This window comes from Otolemur garnettii, unplaced genomic scaffold (genome assembly GCF_000181295.1).
Source record: "Otolemur garnettii isolate 467f Iridium unplaced genomic scaffold, OtoGar3 scaffold00005, whole genome shotgun sequence".
NCBI classification, from domain to species: domain Eukaryota; kingdom Metazoa; phylum Chordata; class Mammalia; order Primates; family Galagidae; genus Otolemur; species Otolemur garnettii.
In genome coordinates, this window is record NW_003852400.1 from 27298086 (window position 1) to 27308239 (window position 10154).

General features: G+C 35.9%; 1 pseudogene; it reads left to right on the top strand.

Annotated features, from left to right (window-relative positions):
• The first annotated feature begins 7252 nt into the window (after nucleotides 1–7252).
• LOC100966083 lies at nucleotides 7253–8498 on the top strand (annotated as a pseudogene).
• Nucleotides 8499–10154: the final 1656 nt, after the last annotated feature.

The window sequence follows — 10154 nt, forward strand, 5'->3', positions numbered from 1 at the left end:
ATCATAAAATTTAAACTGAGTCATGCTCAACAGAATTCTATCATTAAATGATAGTGGTATTTACAAAGCTGTCCAGAAACCAAACATAAATAGCATGTCTGGTGATATAGACTGCCATTCTACACACTGATTTTGCTTTGCTATCTTTTCCTGAACCTCTGTCAGGGGATCCTGAGAAGAAACAAAGATCTAGGCCCAGTTTCCCTGTGGTTCTTCACGGTATCCTAACAAAACCTGGAAAAGGAAGGCTGTGACTGTACACTTTTACTAAAGGGTGCTTCTGAAAGACAATAGGAAAGAAAATACCACTGCACAGAAATATGAAGAGTTTATAGACAATAATTTTTGGAGCAGAAGCTAACAAGTTGGGTAAGAAATTTGGAAAAAAACAAGATTGCAAAATTAGTGACATGAAGGTCTATGTAAGATAAATGGACACGATCTTTGGGGAATATAAGTATATCTATGTGAACTTCTATGGGCAGCAGCAACTGCAGGGACATTCTCCATAGTCAGATGGACTACATGACCCATGGAGTCAATGTTAGCCGCCTTCTGCTGCTCCTCTAATGTTAAATCAGTGAACTCATGTTCCAGTGCTGTGGCTGCAGCTGAGTGGGTATAGGCTACACATGAGCTAATCTGGAATTTTTCTCATCAATGTCAATCTTTATACATATATTGTGAAGAACTTAGTTTGCCTCAGTTGAGGTAAAAATTAAGCTCTCATATGGTACCATCTTCCCGGAAGATTAATCAATCTGAATCAAAATGTTCTTGTGTGATGCTTTCTATATTATGGAGGGAGCATACTTCGTGTATGTTTGTTGTTTTTTTCCTTCATTGGAACATTAACACAATGCAAATATGGACTTGCCTTTCTTGCTTTAGTGAAACTCTATCCTAAGAACAATTTTAGAATGTCTTAAATAACACTATTCTATTTGATGCAACATTGACTCTGACCAAGAAACTCAGTTTACAGCAAAATAGCATTGCAATAGGCTCACACCCATGAAGTTGTTTGGTCATATCAAAAATCCTAGAACTCAGACAGAATTGTCTTTATAAAATTATGTACAAAAGGATAATTATGTACTAAATATAAAATTATGTTCTAAAGGAAGCAAATACCTTATGAAGTTGGGGCACTAGTCTATAAAATGTAATATGTCATTTAAATAATAAACAATATATGATAGAACATCCCTTCAAGGCAAAATTTGTACCTAAGAACTAGAGGGATAGAAGAGATTTCATATATATGTAAATGTGAGGTCCCTCAGAGAATTTTTTCTTTCCATTTCTCTGCCCTTAGGTTGAGTAGTCCCAGATCCCAAGGGAGAAAGACTTCTTTCAAGAAACACAGCCTTGATTCCACTTAGTCGGAAGGTGAAATGTCCTACTACCTATTAGGTCTCCTTGTACCAACAGGTAAAAAGTGATTAACCTATAGTCTATTGTGATAAATCCTAACCACTAAAGGAATTCAGATTGACGTTACATAATGGATTCAAGAGAACCATTCTCGGGTACCTTATGGAACTCAAGTTTTCAATAATAAACATCAATGAATACAATTAGTAACATGGTAAAGGAAAACCCATTAAGGATTCAAATCCTTGCAAAATGTAAGTTTGGCTCAATCTACTGGATAAGAAACTGAACCTCAACCAAATAAAGTGCTGGTGGAGGGTAAAGATAAATTTAAAGGGGGTAAAACAAACAAAAAGTGCCTCCTCCCTTAAATCCTCTTGTCTAGATACAGAAACAGCAGTAGAGCTGCTATGAATATTTTGCTATGTTTTGTCTCTGTGTCTTGTATAAAGTGTGCTAAGTTGTAATTAGAATTTCAGTTGGAATTATGAGTGAATCAACTTCACCCTTGTTGAAAAGGTGTTCCCTCTGTGTGGTACACCCCCTATGCTGGGATCTGATTGCTCCTTCTTTTTGTGGAGGACAAAGATGCAGACTGAGTGGCAAAAACAGTAAAGTCTTCTGAGTATTCTTGTTTCACAGCTCGCCTCTATCACTTCCCCACCGCCACTTCTCCATTCTCTGTTTTGTTCTGAGTCCTTGAAAGGCTGAACTTTTTATATTGAAACACTTAGATTCTCCTGATGGCAGGTGATTAGACTTGGCTAATGGTAGGCATCAAAAGGGAAATAAAATTTGAGAGTAAAAGCATATTTCGAGGTATAATTTTTCTGTTGCTAACTTCTCTTCTTAACCCCAGAGGTGTGAGGTTATGTTCTTATCCCCTAGCTCCTGCTTAGTCCCTCCTCTAAATGGTTCTAATTCTCAGAGAATTATGGTGGCTCTATTTCTTTCCTTTGTTCAGCCTTATGGATGAAATAGCTTTTAACATGCCTCATTTGTTTTTCAACCTTGGCCACACCTTTATAAGCAGCGCCTTTTTAAAAGTTTCTTCATCTGCTTTTTTTTAAAATTGTCTTCATCTTAACCATTTAGGTTGAGTTGTGTTTTCTAATCTTACAGATACTAATTCAGATGAATTCTTAATTTCTTTTATGCAAGACCCATAGATATTTTCTTTTAATTCTCATTGAATTTAGCACAATGCTCAGCCTATGGCAAAGTACCGTATTAATGTTGAATGAGTGAGTGTACAAATGAATTACTTTATTAAGATTGTCTAATATAACTGAGAGATGTCATCTTGCTATAATACTAGGCGAATGCATAGGGATATATTTGAAGAGATTATTAAACTTCCTCAAAGGACTAGCCCCTGTAATAATTGAAAACCAGATAATTGGTACATTAGCAATCATAAATCCCTAAGCGACTTCTAATAGTGATGACCAAAGTAAAAGCCTGAATTATCGGACTATATGATGGTCTGGGAAACACGAGAGAGGGAATAATCAGCATATTTTAAGTATCTTCTATTAATATAGCTATCTCTTCAATGTGTAAGGAAAGTAAGGAGTGCATCAAGGTCATTTTGCCAGTTAAAATTGAAACTGAATTGTCCAATATCAAATTAAGTTGTAGGACCAAGACTAACATGTAGGTCTTTTTGTTAGTCTTTGCTACTCTATAAAACTGTTAATACTATTTGAAACAAATAGTTCATTCACTTTATGAAACATTGATTAACTGTATCAAAAATATTTGCTTGATAATGAGATGCATAGGTAAGAGAAAAATGCATAGAAGTTTCTCAATTATGTATGAAAAAAATATGGAAGAGAGAAATTGGAACTAAATTGAGCATGCATTCAAAAGTAATGTCAAGGACATTGGTCAGGCAAATACATAACCCCACAATATTGTTTTCCTACAACTTTACTTTGGAGCTCTGAAAGTCATAGCGTGTGTTTAATTATGAAAACTTCAAGGTGAAGTAATATTATTCTCTTTTATAGTAGGACAGAATAAGGGATATGAATGTCTTATGATAAGATATTTTAGAAAATATTAAATATTCTAATAACCATGAATGATAAAAAACACACATTAGAGCTTTTTTAACAAAGGAAATCAATTAGACTTATTATTTAAGAAATAGTGGAGAAATTTGTATTCTAATTCAATTAATGATTTCACTGTCATTGGTCTATCAACAGCTCTGTCAGTAACTGGATCAATGATTTGAAATTTTTTTTTTTTTTTTTTTTTTTGTAGAGACAGAGTCTCACTTTTTTGCCCTTGGTAAAGTGCAGTGGAGTCGCTCCAGCAACCTCCAACTCCTGGGCTTAGGCGATTCTTCTGCCTCAGCCTTCCAAGTAACTGGGACTCCAGGCGCCTGCCACAATGCCCAGCTGTTTTTTGTTGCAGTTTGGCCAGAGCTGGGTTTGAACTCGCCACCCTTGGTACATGGGGCCAGGGCCCTACTCATTGAGTCACAGGCACCTCTCGATTTGAAATTTTTAATAATTACCCATATACAAAGTTCAAGAAATTTAAAATATTCTAAAAATATGTGGTATCTAGTGTAAAGTGCAATAGTATACTCTATTGTGGTTTAAATTCTCAAATTTTCATTATTTTTTCTCTCTGATGCCTTTAAAGTCATTATTTTGGTCTTACGCTTGTCTGTGACACTCTTAAGCATAATGCTTTGTGATGCTTTAAATATTTAGACTATTAAATTCAGCTGAGTATATATAATTTATTATTTTTACAGAAATTGCATATACATGTATGTAGTGTGCTTTATCAAAAACAGGGAATAAAACTACCATATGAGGTTAATTACTATTACCGATTCACTGAAATTACCCTAATGCAAAGTTCTGGTGCTGAAAATATTAATAAAAAGTGACATGAGGTAGACTGAGTATTCTGAATTATATCTAGAACTACACAAATTTTTCATAAAAAATTCATAACATTCCATTGTAGTCCCTTTTTTACATTTAGTAATTTATCCTAAAATGGAAAATATTAGATGCTGTATAGCAGTCAAAGGCATATAGATTTTACTTTTGATAGAAGCATTATTCAATACATCATTTTATCATCTCATATGAAAATAAAAAAATTCTAAATAAACTTTTAACATATATATTAAAAGTTGGTCAATGGGAAGAAAATAATGACAAAATAAAAGTATAGCAACAAATCATAGAAAATTACTGAAGTATTTACAATCTCTGCATCAATTAAAAAACATCTTCTATAAACATCTATATGGCTGCTGGATTTATTTCAAATGCTAAAGTTTCACAAATCTTTAGTTCTTATTTTTCATTTAATTTGATCTTTATTTATAATAATTTCCAGAAAAAAACAAACATGGTCTTTACTCCTGTTATCTACAGAAGAAAAAATTGCTATTTTCTTGTTTTATTTTTTCTTTTCTGAGGGTCACTTTCTTATAGACTGAGAACTTTCTTGAGAGTAATCCATGTATTCAACAGAATATATCTCTCCATCAAATTGTTGAGACATCATTGTTTAAGAATAAGTGGGGGAAAATGATTAGTGCAGTTTCTATGACTCCCTTGAAACTTCATCATGTATTACTCAGATAAATGTTCTTGTTTTGAAGAGCGGTATTATTTACAAAGAATGAAACCATACCATCACTATGCAAGCAGATTTTTAAATTTTGTAATACTTTTTATTTATCAAAATACTGTAGCAAATATTTGAAAATACATACATTTCATATGCTACTTGGCAGAGGTTCCTCTCTCTATAAAGTGGAAATTAAATTGATCTTAAAGCATAGTCTCCTGAGAATACCCTCTTGAATCAAGAACTTATAGCTGTCTTGTAAGGCTTATTAGATCAAATGCACAATCTTTAATTTAACATTTGATTTCCTGACTCTTTAATCTAGTCAACCTTATCTCTTATTATTCCCAAGATAAGTTCTTGTCTCCAATCAGGTGATTGTTCTCAAGAAAGTGATTATTCTGGTCTCTATGAATTTTCTCTCTCTCTCTCTCTCTCTCTTTTTTTTTTTTTTTGCCTAAAATAACGTGCAATCTCACTTCCAATACTGCAAATTTTAATAGTGAAACTTCCTGTGTAAATATGTTTTCAATAAAACTTCCTACAACATAAATCCTTAAAGTATAAGTAAAATGATCGCAATCAAACCTTTGCCCTTACACCTGACTTCTGGCCAGTCATTGTTACACATGCATGCTGACTGTATTAGATTTAAGAGCATCCACATTCAAGATTCATGTTCATGGCACTAGAACTGATCACCCACTACCTCTGGAATAGCGAGAATGTTGGATATTTATATATCATCTCTTGGGCTAAGCCCTGACATATTAACACTCCTACCTTCCTTGGTCTTAACAAGTTCCTCTACTAAAACACAACCCCCAAGCAAATAACCGCAAATACTTTCAATAGGGAGCTCTTAAGTTAAGTGTGCAAATCTGAAGTGAGTTGCTTTATACGTAGACAGGTGCTTTATACATCACAAGGCAGGTTTCATGTAGTCTCCTTATGTTCCTAGAGGTATTGAATCTTATTACTCATAAACAGCTTTTAGATTCCAACGAGCCAGCATTTCAGTTCTGATTCTAATACTTATCTGCTCTCAATATCATAATAATAGAAATTTCAGTGGTATTATAAGAATATTGTAATATTCAGGGGTATTCTGGGAATATAAACCTTGATTTTTGATTTCCAATGGATAGTTTCACCAAGATCGTAACTGCTGGAAGTCTTCAATCTGATCTCTGAGACTATTCTTTCTCTTCTGTATTTGATTTCTCTGGGTGGGAAACTCATAAGGTGAAAGCATAAATTAGAGCCCTTTAAGCTGTAATGTGATCATGATCTGAACTTATAACCAAATTAAATCTCAAGCAATCACTTCAGGTAGGAGGGAGGGAGTACAGTTCTCTTCCCAGTTGAACTGGTACTAAAGTGACCTACAATAAACTAGTCAACCTTTTTATTCATTAGTTTTTCCCTTGTCAAAGTAAGTGGCTAAGAATATATGGCTACTAATTATGCATAGCTATTGTGAAGAGAAATGAAAAATTAGAGCCTTAAGATATGAAGTTGTGCTATGGAAGTATGTTATATTTGTAGAAATATTAGTAGCCTACAATGTATTCTTTGTGGTTTAACTTGAATGGGTAATGTTCAGGCATTTTGTTGGTTTTGGTTTGTTACTTACTTTAATATTAACAAGACAGTTTCACAAAACAGATTAAGTTTAATGATATCTTTCCACCTAAAGGAAGCAAATAGTTACAAGGCTGGTTTCATCTAACAGAGGGATTTACTGGTCATGCTAAACTAAAAATATGATAAATATATTTCCTAATTCAACCTTTTTCTAATCTACATATTTCACATTTCAATAAAATTCAAATGACTGCCAAGTAATGATTTTACATTGAAAAGGTAGAAATAAGGCCAGGCACGGTGGCTCACACTTGTAATCCCAGCACTCTGGGAGGCTGAGGTGGGTGTATTGCCTAAATTCACAAGTTTGAGATAAGACTGAGCCAGAGTGAGTCCACATCTCCAAAAATAGCCAGGCATTGTGGCAAACACCTGTAGTTCTAGCTACTTGGGAGAGTAAGGCAGACAATTGCTTAAGCCCAAGAATTTGAGGTTGCTGTGAGCTGTGATGCCAGAGCACTGTAACAAGGGTGACAAAGTAAGATTTTGTCTCAAAACAAAACAACAAAAACAATAAAACAATTAGTATTGTTCAAAACTCAGGTTATTGCTTGACAGGATTGTGGCCATCTTCCCTCTCAACTCAGAAGCTGCACTGCCTCTCACCACTCCCAAGATGGCAACCTCTCTAGATTCCCACACCTACAATAGGCAGAACTGGGAGGATGCAGACTTCCCCATTCTGTGCCAGACGTGTCTTGGAGAAAACCCGTATATCTGAATAACCAAAGAAAATATGGGAAGGAATGCAAAATCAGTTCCAGGCCATTCACTGGTGCCCAGGAGTCTACATGTATTTCAAGAAGACTGAAGTTTTCCAAACATGCAGTAAATTGAGGAATGTCTGTCAGACCTGGCTCTTAGACTGAGAGGATGACCTGACATCCAGGTTCGTGATGCAGGATTGTCTTTTAAAGATGATATTACAAAGTCAGATGCCAACAAAGAGTACTTTACACAGAAACTTCTAACTCTGATGGAATTTGGCCAGTTGGCATGTGTGGGAAAGCCGCATCCACCAGTGATGTGCTGCTCAAATTGACCCAGACCACACTCTACTATAAAGGTTTGACAAGCTGGTCAAACTAGCTGAACATTTGCTCCTCCTGGGTAAAATGAGAGTGCAAGAAAGGAGAGGAGTGTTCATACAGACATGAGAAGCCTACAGATCCAGATGACCCTCTTGCTGATCTGAATATTAAAGATCACTATTATAGAATTAATGACCCTGTAGCTGATAAGCTTCTAAAGCAAGCTTCAACCAGGCCCTGCCTCGACCCGCCAAAGGATAAAACTATCTATCACCGAACTATATGTTGGTGACCTGGGTGATACCATTACTGAAACAGATTTAAGAAATCATTTTTACCAGTTTGGAGAGATCTGGACAATCACTGTTGTATAGAGAGAGCAGTGTCTGGATGACAGTTTCATCCAGTTTGCCACCAGGCAGGCTGCAGAAGTGACTGCTGAGAAGTCCTTAAATAAGTTGATTGTCAATGACTGAAGATTCAACCTGAAATGAGGAAGATCCCAAGCAGCTAGAGGAAAAGAAAAGGAGAAGGAAGGAACCATAGACTCTGGGATCAAGCTAAAGCTCATTCCAGGATTGCCAGGAGCTCTTCCTCCTCCTCCTGTGGCAGAAGAAGTCTCTGCCAACTACTTCAACTTACCCCAAATGGCCCTCCATCTGTGGTGAGCATTGCCTTGCCACCACCCTCTGGTATTACCCTGTCCTCACTCCCAGGTTTTGGACCACACATGTTCCACTCAATGGGACCGCCCCCTCCTTTCCTGAGTGCTCCAGTTCCTGGAACCCTCAGAGGATACGAGCTCATGCTGGAAAACCCAGCAGCCCCTAGCACATTATCACTACTATGAAGCTCTATGGAAGAAAGGGCACTTAAAAATCCCAGTAAATCTTGGAATGAATATATTTCTCCTTCCTTGCAGTTTCCATGGTGGCTGAATGTTTTCAGATGTGGGCAATCAGAGACCAACAGCCATGCTTTCTTACACATATTCAACGGATCGGCAGACCTCAAATAAGCTGACATTAGCACATCTGATCACTCTATAATATGACTAATACAATGTAATACCTTCTCCCCTTACCTGTATGGGGGACAAGTGGATCAGTAAATCAGAATGGAGTTGCCATCCCAACTATGTTGTACCATTTGGGGGGAGAAAAATTGACTTGCAGTGAAATTTGAACATTTTTATGTCCATTGGATATTTTTATTTTTATTACCTAAACAAACAAAAAGATTACTAGTACTAATCATTTAGTCTCCTAAGCGTGATTAATTTTTTTGAAGTCACACCCACAGAAAGACAAGTAGATATCAGCACCAGTAGAGCCCAGAACTTTTCTTTCCTCTCTTTTTCTTCATTTATTATAAGGAATCTGATAAGTTTACTTCTGCATGCCAGCAAAATAAAAGACAAAATATTTTTATTCCAGTAAGTTGGATGTAGACACAAATTTCATGGAGCTAGGTTATCACTGAAGTAACCTGGTGTACGGGATGAAATTAAAGAGCTTCCTGTAAAACACTTTCTGGAACAAACTGAGATGAAAAGTACTGGAGTGTTTGAATGGAAGACTTATGACCTACAGCTGCACCTTTGATCTTCAGCATTCACTTTCCTGTGTCTTCAGTTTGTAATTCTCTGCTTCTTTTTGGTCTTAGAATCTTTGGGTATAACTGAACTGTAGTTGGTAAAGGAAACTTGATGTTGTGTTGTGTTTTTTGTTTTTAAGTAATTAAAATGGGTCAATTTTCAAAAAAAGTAAAAAGAACCCTCAGGTTCTTGAATTCTACTAAAAGTTTATTCTTATGATAAAGGATATAGACAAAGAATTAATGTAATGACAATTATATAACAAGGAATGCTAAGGTGAGGAGGTTAGCATAATGCCAATCATACAACAAGGAATGATCAGAAGTGATGAGATAGAAATCAGGAAGAGGATTATGTGTTTGCAATTATTAATTAAATTATATTTAATACTATAGAATATTGTTATATGAAGAAAAATGAATCAGGGTTGAAAGAATTTGGGTAACGTCCTGAGCTCTATTCACAGCTGGTTCCTTATTTATCTTCCTTATTGTATTAGGCGGAGTTCTCCAGGGAAACAGAACCAATATCATAGATAGATAGATATACATTTGTGGTAAATAGGTTCATATGATTACAAAGGCAGAGAAGTCCCATGATAAGCCAACTGAAAAACTAGAGGCCCAGGAAGTACAATAGTGTAGTTCAGTTCAAGCCCAAAGTCCTAAGAATCAAGAGTGTTGGGGGAGATGTTGCACTAGTGGCAGTCCCAGTCTAAGTCTGAAGTCCTGAGAATGACAAGCATTGACATCTGAGGGGAGGAGAAGAGATATGGTCCACTTCAAACAGAGAGTAAATTATCCCTTTTGCTTTGTTGTTCTGTAACAGATGTTGCCTGCCCACATAGGTGAGGATGACCTTTACTCAGTATATGGATTCAGATGCTAATC